The sequence below is a fragment of the Microcaecilia unicolor genome, chromosome 5 (assembly GCF_901765095.1).
Source record: "Microcaecilia unicolor chromosome 5, aMicUni1.1, whole genome shotgun sequence".
Lineage (NCBI taxonomy): Eukaryota > Metazoa > Chordata > Amphibia > Gymnophiona > Siphonopidae > Microcaecilia > Microcaecilia unicolor.
The window spans coordinates 198,398,119-198,410,155 of NC_044035.1; the positions used below are offsets into that span (position 1 = coordinate 198,398,119).

Here is a 12,037-nt window from a genome sequence, read left to right on the forward strand (position 1 = left end):
GCTCATGGCTTCATCTGCTATGACTAAAGGAAAGAAAATTAACAAGGTAAGAACCTAATTGTCCCTTCCTTGTCATCAAGCAGATGAAGCCATTACGTATGGGATGTAACAAAGCAATCCCTATATAGGGTGGGAACAGGTCACACCACGCGCTAGCACTTGTGCTCCAAAACGCGCATCCCGTGCTCCAAAACGCGCATCCCTCCTAGCAGCCACATCCAGCCTGTAATGTCGGGCAAAAGAGAGCTTAGAAGCCCATGTTGCTGCACTGTATATCTCTTGACGAGAGAGTGCTCCAGTTTCAGCCCAAGAGGAAGAAATCGCTCTGGTAGAATGCGCCTTAAAGGCTACAGGCAGAGACCGGCCGGCAAGCAGAAAGGCTGAAAAGATAGTTTCTTTGAGCCAGAGGGCAATAGTGGCTTTAGACGCTGGAGACCCTCTGCGAGGACCTGATAGCAAAATAAACAGATGATCATAGATCCTGAAAGAGATAGTAACTCGCAGATACTGCAGCAGAGTCCTGCGCACATCCAACAGGTGCAACTGCCCAAAAGATTCTGGAAACTCCTCCTTATCAAAGGAGGGCAAGAAAATAGGCTGGTTTAGGTGAAACGCTGAAACCACCTTAGGCATGAAGGAAGGCACGGTCCGAACCGTGACCCCGGACTCTGAGAATTGCAGAAATGGGTCTCTACAGGACAGCGCCTGGAGCTCTGACACCCATCTCGCTGAAGTAATGGCCACAAGAAAAACAACCTTTAGTGTCAAATCTTTCTCCGATGCTCGCCGAAGCAGCTCAAAAGGAGAAGCCTGCAGGGCCTTCAAAACTAGCCCCAGGTTCCAAGCTGGACAGGGTACTCGCACGGAAGGCCGGAGCCGAAGCACCCCACTAAGAAACCGTGCCACATCTGGATGAGCAGCTAAAGACATGCCTTCAACCTTACCACGAAGGGAGGCCAACGCTGCCACTGCCACCCGCAGGGAATTATAGGCCAAGCCTATTTGTACATCATCCTGAAAAAAGTCCAGAATTGGCGAGACAGGAGCCCACATGGGTGTGATCGCTTTTGAAGCACACCAAGACTCAAACTGGCGCCAAATCCTGGCATAAGCCACGGAAGTGGAATTGCGGGCCTGCAGGAGAGTGGAAATGACTGTGTTTGAATAGCCTTTGTCCCTCAATTGCGCCCTCTCAATCGCCATGCCATAAGACCAAAGCGGCAGGCGTCCTCCATGGCTACCAGGCCCTGTGACAACAGGTTCGGTACCAGAGGTAAAGGAAGGGGAGCCTCCACTAGCATCTGTCGGAGGTCCGCATACCAAGGCCAATCCAGGGCGATGAGGACCACTTCTCCTGGGTGCAGCCGAATCCGCAGGAGTACGCGCCCTATCAAGGGCCACGGAGGGAACACATATAGTAGGCCCGGAGGCCAGGGCTGAGTCAAGGCATCCAACCCTGCCGAGCGAGGATCTCTCCGTCTGCTGAAGAAGCAGGGGACTTTGGCATTTGAACTTGTCGCCATAAGATCCATCACGGGCGTGCCCCATTTGGCACATATCTGCAGGAATACTTCGTCTGCTAGTTCCCATTCTGCTGGATCGATCTGATGCCTGCTTAGATAATCGGCTTGCACGTTGCTCTGACCTGCAATGTGAGCTGCCGACAGAAACTGACAGTGGCAAATCTGTTCGGCCTGCGCGGCCAGTGCTCTGCACTGAGTGCCACCTTGTCGATTTATGTAGCCCACTGCTGTCGTGTTGTCTGACATCACTCTGACAGCCAATCCTTCCAGGGTCACTTGAAAGGCCAGAAGCGACTGAAACACCGCTTTCAACTCCAGGCGGTTGATGGACCACTCCGACTCCTCGGGTGTCCATAGACCCTGGGCAGGCTTCCCCTTGCAATGTGCGCCCCAGCCCTTCAGGCTGGCATCTGTCATTACTAGACACCAATCAGGGAGCGCCAGCAGCATTCCTCACCGCAGCCTGCTGTCTGAGAGCCACCACTCCATGCTGAGTCGGGCCGCAGGGAGCCAAGAAAGTCTGCATTGATAATCCTGAGAAACTGGAGACCATCTTTGAAGTAGGGAACACTATAGAGGTCTCAGGTGTGCTCTCGCCCAGGGCACCACTTCCAATGTGGCTGTCATCGATCCCAGCAGCTGGACAATGTCCCAAGCTCACGGGCGGGGCATCCTCAGGAGCAGACGGACCTGATTCTGAAGCTTGCACCGCCTTAGCTTGGGTAGGTATACATAGCCTGAGTCTGTGTCGAACCTGGCCCCCAAATATTCTAGAGATTGCGAGGGGGTCAGGTGACTTTTGGCCATATTGACGACCCAGCCTAGAGATTGAAGTACTGAGACCACTCTGGCTGTAGCTTGATAGCTCTCTGTTACAGAGTCTGCTCTGATGAGCCAGTCATCTAGGTACGGGTGAACCCTGATACCTTCTCGCCTGAGCAAAGCAGCTACTACCACCATTACCTTCGAAAAGGTTTGGGGAGCTGTGGCGAGGCCAAAAGGCAAGGCCCGAAACTGGAAATGTTTTCCCAACACCGCAAACCTCAGAAACTTCTGGTGCAGGGGCCAAATTGGTATGTGCAAGTAAGCTTCTTTCAGCTCTAGAGACGTGAGAAACTCTCCTGGCTGTACCGCGGCAATGACGGAGCGCAGGGTTTCCATGTGGAAATGCCGCACTCTCGGGGACTTGTTTAATTCTTTTAAGCCCAGAATAGGGCGAAAAGACCCACCTTTTCACGGCACCACAAAGTAGATGGAGAATCGGCCGTAGGCGTGTTCGGCGGGAGGTACCGGAGACACGGCCCCTAACTGAATCAGACCTTGCAAAGTCTCCCCTACCGCCGCCCGTTTGGCGGCAGAACCGCATCGGGACTCCACAAACACGTCTCTTACTGGGGCATTGAATTCTATTCTGTAGCCATCTCTGATCAGGTCCAGAACCTACTGATCTGAGGAAATATTGGCCCACTCCTCGGCAAAGAGGGAAAGACGTCCTCCGATGACAGGAAGCGAGGAGGGGGCCGGCGCACCATCATTGAGAGGGTCGCCCCTGAACTCCAGGCCTAGAGCCGGTGGCTGCGGAACGCTTGTCCGAGTGAAAGAAGTTCCTCTGCTGAAAAATGGGCACGAGAAGTGAACTCAGCAGAACACCCCGGACGGTCCCTTCTAGCTTCACGGAAGCGAGGTCTATAAGAGGAGTGGACCGCCTGGCCCTTGGAGGAAGGCCTCGGCCTATCTTCGGGCAAGCGCTGGGGTTTAGGATCTCCCAGGCCTTTAACAATTTTCTCCAACTCCTCATCAAATAGGAGAAGGCCTTGAAAGGGCAACTTTACCAACCTTTGCTTAGAGGCCATGTCCGCTGCCCAATGTCGTAGCCAAATAAGACGGCGAGCCGCCACTACTACTGCCATTTGTTTAGACGAAGCTCTGACAATATCATAAAGGGCATCAGTCAAAAAGGATAAGGCCGACTCCAGCCGCAGAGCCACATCCGAGAAGGGCTCCGCTCCATCTCCGGGCTGTTCCACTGCCTGTTGCAACCACGCCAGGCAGGCTCTAGCAGCATAACAACTGCATGCAGACGCCCGAACAGTAAGACCTGCAATTTCAAAGGACCGTTTAAGTGCTGCTTCCAGCCTACAGTCTTGTATATCCTTCAAGGCAACTCCTCCTTCCACAGGGAGGGTAGTTCTCTTTGTCACCGCAGTGACTAGGGCATCTACTTTAGGCATTGCAAAGCGAGCCAAATGCTCCTCACGCAGAGGGTATAATTGCCCCATAGCCCTGGAAACTTTCAAAGGTCCCTCGGGGTCAGCCCACTGAGCGGAAATAAGCTCTTGGATGGAGTCATGCAAAGGAAAGGCTAGAGCAGGCTTTTTGGTACTAGCCATCCTAGGATTCACAGAGGAGGCCATGCCACTGTCAGGCACTTCAATAGAAAGGACCTGTAGGGCATCTGAAATAAGCGCTGGCAGCTCATCACGGTGGAAAATCCTCACCGCGGAGGGATCATCCAGATCCTGTGGTAATTCTGCACCTGACTCTGGCTCCTCAGACCACAAAGGCCTGCCAGAACTCTCCGAATCCTCACAGCCCGACCACGGGGGGGGGGGGGGGGGGGGGGGGGGGGGGAAAGGAGGTGCACCACAATCTGAAGGGGAATTAGCCCTTCTACGCTTTTCTTTATGCCAATTATCAGGGAAAATAGCCTCAGCGGGCAGTCCCAGACCAGAATCCACCGGGGGGCCTCTTCTTGATCTTTCCGCTGCTTTTGACACTGTCGATCACAACATACTTCACGATACCCTGTCCTCACTTGGATTCCAGGGCTCTGTCCTTTCCTGGTTCTCTTCCTACCTCTCCCTCCGCACCTTTAGTGTTCACTCTGGTGGATCCTCTTCTACTTCTATTCCTCTGCCTGTCGGCGTACCGCAGGGTTCTGTTCTTGGTCCCCTCCTCTTTTCTATCTACACTTCTTCCCTTGGTTCATTAATCTCATCCCATGGCTTTTCCTACCATCTCTATGCTGATGACTCCCAAATCTACCTTTCTACCCCTGATATCTCACCTTGCATCCAAACCAAAGTTTCAGCGTGCTTGTCTGACATTGCTGCCTGGATGTCTCAACGCCACCTGAAATTAAATATGACCAAAACCGAGCTTCTCATTTTCCCCCCCACACCCACCTCCCCGCTCCCCCCGTTTTCTATTTCTGTTGATGGCTCTCTCATTCTCCCTGTCTCCTCAGCTCGAAACCTTGGGGTCATCTTTGACTCTTCTCTCTCCTTCTCTGCTCATATCCAGCAGACCGCCAAGACCTGTCGTTTCTTTCTTTACAACATCCGTAAAATCCGCCCCTTTCTTTCCGAGCACTCTACCAAAACCCTCATCCACACCCTTGTCACCGCTCGTTTAGACTACTGCAATCTGCTTCTTGCTGGCCTCCCACTTAGTCACCTCTCCCCTCTCCAGTCGGTTCAAAACTCTGCTGCCCGTCTCATCTTCCGCCAGGGTCGCTTTACTCATACTACCTCTCTCCTCAAGACCCTTCACTGGCTCCCTATCCGTTTTCGCATCCTGTTCAAACTTCTTCTACTAACCTATAAATGTACTCACTCTGCTGCTCCCCAGTATCTCTCCACACTCGTCCTTCCCTACACCCCTTCCCGTGCACTCCGCTCCATGGATAAATCCTACTTATCTGTTCCCTTCTCCACTACTGCCAACTCCAGACTTCGCGCCTTCTGTCTCGCTGCACCCTACGCCTGGAATAAACTTCCTGAGCCCCTACGTCTTGCCCCATCCTTGGCCACCTTTAAATCTAGACTGAAAACCCACCTCTTTAACATTGCTTTTGACTCATAACCACTTGTAACCACTTGCCTCCACCTACCCTCCTCTCTTCCTTCCCGTTCACATTAATTGATTTGATTTGCTTACTTTATTTATTTTTTGTCTATTAGATTGTAAGCTCTTTGAGCAGGGACTGTCTTTCTTCTATGTTTGTACAGCGCTGCGTATGCCTTGTAGCGCTATAGAAATGCTAAATAGTAGTAGTAGTAGTAGTAATGTATGCTTTATGCAATAATAACACAAAATCAGGGGAGAAAAACTCGCCCTGGGCACCCAGATCCCGTCCGGGGCTAGCCGCTCCCTGAATAGCCTCAATTCGAGGTCCCCCCCCCCCCCCAGGGCTCAGGGCTCTCCGTCTCTACGGAGGCCGCGCCATGCAGAGAATTCAAAATGGCATCCGCTGCCAGCTCTGAGTGGGAAGAATCATCGCTCGCCATGCTCGGGCCGGCTCTTACACCTGTACAGCACGATTTACAGAGCCCCACTGCTGATTTGCGCTTGCCACACCGGGAACAGCGCTTTACATTCTCTGCAGCCATCGCCAAAAACGGCGGGAAAATTCAAAATGGCGGTTTCGTGCCAAAAACGCCCCGATTGCAGGCCCACCCCGGAGGAGTTAGAAAACACTCTTACCTCACCGGACCGAGTATCACAGCTCCGGTCCCATAGAAGAATCAAAGGAAAACCTCTGTTCCATTTTTTTTTTTTACGCTGTGAGGAAAGCAGAGGTAATAAGAACTCCGGAGGCTCAGATGAGTGGGAATGGCAGGGAAAGGCGAACCAATATGCCTGCATCCACTGAGTGGGAAAGGCCAGGGAAAAGCTAGCTAATATGTCCACATCCACGGGGGCATGGGTAAGGCAGGGAAAGGGCTAACCTATGTGCCTTCAAAGTGAAGCTGCTATAGCCTCTAACACCCCGGCTAACAACTGGCAAGCCAGGAGCCACCCCCAGGCAGATTTTTGATAGAGCTTGAAGAAGCTGCAGCCACCCTGCTTGGGGAGATAGAGAATACTGAAGAGGCAGTGGAGCTGGCAGGCCATGAGGCACTGTGAAAAGTTGAGTGCTCTCTATCTCCCCCTGTTGGTTGATGGACACAACCCATACCTAATGGCTTCATCTGCTTGATGACAAGGAAAGTGCCGTTCTAGGAAGAAAGCGTTTATAAACGGCTTGAAAATCTGAAAATGGAAAAAGAAATGGGGCTGGATGGGATACATCCCAGGATACTAAGGGAGCTCAGAGAAGTCCTCACGGGACCTCTTAAGGATTTATTTAATAGATCTTCAGAGATGGGAGAGGTTCCTGGGATTGGAGATGAGCTGATGTGGACCCTCTTCACAAAAGCAGAAACAGAAAAGAAGTGGGGAAACTAAAGCCGGTAAGCCTCAGGTCAGTGGTAAGAAAAATAATGGAATCACTGATGAAGGAATTCAAAAATGCATGGGACAAACACAAAGGAATCCTGTTTAGAAGGATTAGATCCAAAGAAGCTTAGTGGAGATTAGGTAGGAAAGCTGGTGCTGGACAGACTTCTACAGTTAGGTAGGAAAGCTGGTGCTGGGCAGACTTCTACAGTCTGTGTCCTGATCAAGGCTGAATAAATCTGGAGGGAGTGGAGGTATTCAGGGGCTTTGACAATTTCAGAAATTTTAGAACAAGGCCAGTGCCAAGCACATTTCTACAGTCTATGCCCTAAAAATGGCAAGGATAAATCAAGATCAGGCATACATATGATGTATCACTTCATATCATATGTAATGAGTTTATCTTATTGGGCAGACTGGATGGTACATATAGGTCTTTACCTGCCGTCATCTACTTATCCTACTTGCTACTGTGTTAGACATACTTGTTCTTGGATCTCTGAACTTGGATACAGAACATTAATTATCTATCAGACATCATATATTTCCAACTTTTAGAAGCTCTGACTTTATTTTATAGCCTGGTCTAATTTCTTTGCCTTTTTTTTGTTTGCTCTTTCCCCGTGTACTTCTTTCTTTCTTTTGTTTGTTTTCTTTCATTTGAATACTAACTTTTCCTTTTCCCTGTATCCCCTTTTCTTTTTCTTTCTTTCTTTCCCATTTAACAGCAGGAAGCGATAGCTACAAAGACGCAAGATATTACCCTGACCGCAGAGGAACAAGTAAAAAAGGGAGAAACAGAAGAGAATCCTCAGACGACAAAAAAAGCAGCGGGCGGGGGCGAGTCTGCAGGTTTCAGTAGCAGAAAAGGCTATGGAGGAACAGAAATTCTGGCCCCGGGTCGGCTTTCTCTCACCCACCTACCTTAACTCTTCTCTTCCAGGGTTCAGTAGAAGTAGCGTCTTCTAAATAAACGCAGGGTCTTTACTCTAAGCAGGCACTCATGAGCCGCACCACATGACGTCTCCCCGCTCGTATGCTAATTCCTTCTTCTAATGTAAAAAGCTCTACAGGGGCAAGCCTGACACAAATTTTGCGAACACAGGCAGGCTGCGAACTCGGGTCCTGCACTTATTAGAATAGTATTTCCCAAACTTTTTTTTTTTATCACAGCACCTCTCACCATACTCCTCTAACCCCCGACATAATCACCATCCCTTTTCTCCCACTCTCTTCTTTTGCCTCCCCTCCATCTCTCCCCATACAATCACCAATACCAACCCTTCCTTTCTCTCCTGCCTGTCTTCTACTTTACGGTCTTTACCCCCCCCCCCCCCCCCCCCCTACCCAGCGTTAAGATACATTACAGCTAAAGCAGAGCTTACCTTGTTCTGCGGCTACAACAAAACTCTTCCTCCCCCTCTCCTTCAATTTTTAGTTTATGAAATAAGAACCATGTGGGTCTACCACCAAGGACGTTGAAGAAAAAAAACAGGAGACGGGGTGGTTCTTATCCAGTCCATTATACGGGCTGAAGCCAGTAGGCGGAGCTTGCCACTGTAGTTCCCCAAAACAATAGCAAAAGATTATCTCTACTACAATAAAAAAGCACCTCCAACGTTCTGAAGCTGACTCCGTGGCTTCACTGAAGTGAAGGGTTCTTAAGGTTCGTCAGATTCGCAAATCTGTAACCATCTTTCTCGGCCCCCCCCCCCTCCCCCCGCTTCTGATTTGTGTGATGATTTATACTGTGCCAAAACTGAAACTCTTTTGTCTTCTATCTGGGCGATAATAAAAGGAGCTCATTGTGAACACTATCCACCCTAAAAGGTTGTTTTCTGGCTGTACATGAAGAATTGTGATATTGAATAAATAAGTGTATGTTTGTGTCCTAGTCATGCATCCAAAGGTTATATAAACCTTTCAAGATAGCCAGTTAATCGTTTAACTTATTAGTGGAACATAACCACAGAGGCATGGTATGGTCACATTTTTAATATGGTAATACTAGGGCCCAAGTAAGGAACAGTTAAGAAAATAAACTGTTCCTTATTTTGAGTTAGTCTTCACTGGACCATCCAGCTGGATAGGCAATGTCTTAAAAGGTAGAGGATAAAGGATTTTTTTATATATATATTTACATCCCACATTATCCCAAGCAAACTCAGGTTCAATGTGGCTTACATCTACTATAATAAAACTCACCCTCAACGTTCTGAAGACAACGTTCTGAAATCACTCAGTCACTCCCTGAAGGGTTCATGGATTCATGGTGGTGAAGCCACAACACTGACCATGTCTCTCAGCCCCGCCCTCGCATGACGGACCAATCAGAAAAAACACACTCAATGTTCTGAAACACAAAGGACCATCACAAAACCGTTCCCAGGCAATGCTAGGCAACGTAAGACGGACCTATCAGAGGAAACTACGTGGCAATAAGGGAGGAGCATTCACCAGCAGAATGGCATATTATCTGTGCAGCACGGAGAGCACAGAACCACCGCTTGAACGAGAAAAGAATATTCCTGTTGTGGGTATGTGCAAAAATAGACCGGAAGGGGGGGAGGGAGAAATTTTTAAATGCCTAATGCCAGTACTGAAGAGTGCCGGACGGCCTATAGCACAGACTATATTTGGGTTCGCTAGACGTGGAGTCGGTGGAGCCGGAGAACAGTGTGCCCCTCACCATCTGGGACGTGGGTGAACAGGACAAGCTGTGGCCCAGCTGGAAGGATTACCCGCGACCCAGCCAGCAGCAAATTTCCCTACTCCTTCCCTGCCTAGGAATCGCTGGAGACTGGCTGCAAAACTAATGAAACAACCGCAAAACAATCCACCACTCAGCAAAGGCTGACCCCCCTACAACCACATTTACATTTCACCAACAGAAAGACCCCCCTCCACAAACCTCCTTGACAGACAAAACCACACACACAATACAACAGAAACACACCCTCAAAGCCACACACCAATCCATCCCACTTTGCCAGCACAGCACATCCCCCAACCCCCCACCCAAAAAAAACAAATAAAAAAAAAAAGACACACATCAACAACCTGCACACACACACAAAACTCTGTGACACATACACACACACAAAAAAAGCCACATGCTAGCACTCGTTTCATTGGTTTCGGAAACGGGCCTTTTTTACTAGTTTGAAAATACAGTGAGACAGAATAATAGAATTCAGTTATATCATGGGAGCAAGTACATGGATATGTGTCTGAAACATTTAACAAATATATTACCATATATACCTATCTGGGCATTTAAAAGTCTGTCCTTTCATGATGCTGCATGTTCAGAAATCATAGCCATAAGTATAGATAGTTATTCAAATAGTATCACATGCATACACCTGACATCCTTTTCTTCATTTCCATCTTCCAAAATTCTAGATAGCAGATGAACAGATCAGCAGGACCCAAAGCAGTTCTAACAAGTAACCCCCCCCCCCCCCCCACACACACACACACACAACATTTCTGCATGAAAGAAGCCCTTACCTCATTATTTAATACATATCTGTGAAATTGCAGTAATAATAAAAAAATAAGTGCATTTTTATAATATACCACAAAACAAAAGGCGCAAGTTCCCACATGCCATCTTTTTCTTTTGATGTAGGCACAGGAACAAAAAGATGTTAAATGCTCCCAATTTCAACCTTTTTTTAAATTATACTTATAAATAGTAACTCTGATTGTTAAGTACCTAATCCTCATAACATGATGTATGTTTTGGTGGACCTTTAATAAGTGAAAACATCTTTGCACGAATACAGGGAGTCCCTATAGCCAGCTCCTCCAAATGACACAATGATTTAAAATGTAGAACAACCGATGAAACCAACACTTCACCTGTGTACATCTGTATGCTGCACAAACCAGCATGTTTGAAAATGTAAGTGAGATTAAATAAAAATGCTTCCAACAATAAAGAACGACAACGAGGATGCAGCAGCTCATAGGTTTGCTTGTTTTGAGTGTACTAGATGACGACTGTGCGCGGAGAATGGGAAACAGCGACCAACCAAATTGGCTTCAACTTTTTGACGTAATTCCGTTTCCGTCTTTCTTTACCCTCCGTGTCTACCACGGAGGCTACGCCTGAGTGAGTGCGTGAGTGCGTGACTCACTGACTCTGCCTCTGCCTCTGAATACCCAAGCAAAACGGCAAGGATTCGGGACAGTAGCAGAGCTGCACAGCCAGGTAAGTTATGCTTACGCACTACATGGTCCTCTAGTGACCGGAGGGTACTCTGCAGGCTAACAGAGAATTAAACAGTGTTGTTGATGGAAAGATCTCATGCTATGCTCTCTCCCGCCTCCAGTAGATTCCCAGGAGGTGTTTCTGGAACAATTATTAACTGAGACCACTCCGGGACTACTACACAAATTCAATGATGGGTTTGGGTAAAAAAGAGATCCTTCTCGTACGCCCAAGGAGGCGCTATAGAAATGATAAGTAGAAGTAGTATTTTAATAAACGGGAGTGGTGAGCTTGTCAGTCATCCACTGTAAGCAAGGAAGCCAAGTAGGTTTTTTTTGTTTATTATTGGTCCATCTGTAACAAGTTTAAAGCTGTTTCAATTGGATAGGCAGCGCCTTAAAAGGTGGAGTACAAAAGTTTGTTTGTTTGTTAACTTATTGGATAGCTTTTTAATTTGTAATTTTGGATAGCTTCCCATCCCATATGTAGATATAAATATAATGAAATAACAATTGTGTATCAGTAAAGCAGCTTTAAAAATTATTATAGCTGGTAGAAACAGCAATTTTAAACTCTGTATTTTGTGCTAAATTTTCTACACAAAAAACTAAATAAATACACTGTATACAATACAGATGGCCAAATTTCAGTGAGGAGATCCTGTTTCCTGATGAGTTCATCTTAAATGTTGTTGTAATCTGCCTTGGGAAGCCTGGTGTTATAAAGATGATGGAATATATTGAAATTAAGAGGAAGTAGAATTAAATTCTCCTTTCATTGGGGCACATGGAGTCACATCTTCATCTGTTTTGTAGAAGTTTACCTTTTAGATAAACAAATGGATTATTCTGTTTGAGCATGTTTCAGGGACAAGTGGTTTATAAGTCAAAATAATAAAAATATTTTCTGTCAAACAGATCTCTCATTTGTTGAAACATAACTAAATGGGCTATAAACCCCTAATGCAGTCCATTGCTTTTCATATATTTTGTTCTTGTGATGGCTTATACTGTGCCAAAACTGGAAATACAGTGAGACAGAATAATAGAATTCAGTAACATCCAAAACTTATTTT

General features: G+C 47.5%; 1 protein-coding gene across 2 annotated transcripts in view; it reads right to left on the minus strand.

Annotated features, from left to right (window-relative positions):
- Positions 1 to 8,255, minus strand: part of HSDL1 (hydroxysteroid dehydrogenase like 1) — a 295,843-nt gene extending 287,588 nt beyond the window's left edge. For both annotated transcript variants that reach the window (XM_030203699.1, XM_030203698.1), the window contains exon 1: positions 8,129 to 8,255. The gene's annotated coding sequence lies outside the window, so the exon portion shown is untranslated. The remainder of the gene's footprint in view (positions 1 to 8,128) is intronic.
- Between the last annotated feature and the right edge of the window lie 3,782 nt (positions 8,256 to 12,037).